The sequence below is a fragment of the Myotis davidii genome, unplaced genomic scaffold (assembly GCF_000327345.1).
Source record: "Myotis davidii unplaced genomic scaffold, ASM32734v1 scaffold1422, whole genome shotgun sequence".
NCBI lineage: Eukaryota > Metazoa > Chordata > Mammalia > Chiroptera > Vespertilionidae > Myotis > Myotis davidii.
In genome coordinates this window covers 35,535-36,467 of record NW_006293314.1, presented here as the reverse complement: position 1 = coordinate 36,467, position 933 = coordinate 35,535, and the positions used below count along the sequence as shown (strand labels likewise).

Here is a 933-nt window from a genome sequence, read left to right as displayed (position 1 = left end):
GCAACTATATCCGTAAGGTTTTGTGAGTGTTAAATGGTTTGATACCTGGCAGGGCGCTTGGTGGTGAGTAAGCACTAAATAATGACATTATATTCACCACCACCCTGACCAATATCCCTCCAAAGCTAATTAGTATCTCCAAATGTTTTGTTGAGTTGAGGGGATAAACTGCCTTCTTCCTCAAGCTGCCACAGAGGTAGAAGGGCTGAGGGCCTGGGTTCTGTTTCCCTGAGATCTTTATCACTTCCCCTTCCTGGCCTGGGTTGACCTTAGGGCAGGCCCAGAGACTCAGCCTGATGCTTGATCCTGGGTGGACCAAGTCAGAGTAAGACCTCAGCAACCCATGTGGAGAGAAAGGGCGGTGAGAATGTGGGGGTGTGCCTGGACACCAAGTGACTCAGAGGGCTCACTATCCAATCAGAGTCTCCCAGCCAGATATTTATATGTGCAGGGAGGGCAGAGACACAGCGCAGGGAGAGACCAGCTGGAGTCTGAGGTCAGGCTGCACTCCCAGCCCCGCTCCAGCTTTGCTGATCTGTCTGAAGACCTCTGAGCCCACGGTGTTTCCATCTTAGAGGTGGGAAGGTGGGTGACTGTGTTTCCAGGGTCTCTCTACTCTGATCATCACTGGTGTTCACTTATAATGGGAGTCTGACCTCACTCTGAGGTCCTGTTGTGTGGGAAGTTTTGGCTGAGTGGGTCGTGGTAGCCATGGTTTGGAGGGACAGCCTCACAGGTTCTTCACCTGGCCTGAGATCTGAGCTGAGCTCTGCTCTTCCCAAAGGGATTTACCTGAAGCCCAAGACACCACAGGTCCTGGTCCCTGTGCTGGGCCTGAAGGAGCAGGTGATGATCGGCACCAGGTGAGTCTGGGGGTGGAGTGGGGCCCATGGGTGCAGCCCCACCTGCTGAAACAGAAGGACTGAGGCTGTG

The 933-nt window shown here is 53.7% G+C and overlaps 1 long non-coding RNA gene across 1 annotated transcript in view; it reads left to right on the top strand.

Moving 5' to 3' along the window:
* The first annotated feature begins 483 nt into the window (after positions 1-483).
* The window catches only part of LOC107183638, a 909-nt gene continuing 459 nt past the window's right edge, over positions 484-933 (top strand). The window contains exons 1-2 of the long non-coding RNA XR_001514422.1: positions 484-585; positions 785-863. This is a non-coding gene — a long non-coding RNA (uncharacterized LOC107183638). The remainder of the gene's footprint in view (positions 586-784; positions 864-933) is intronic.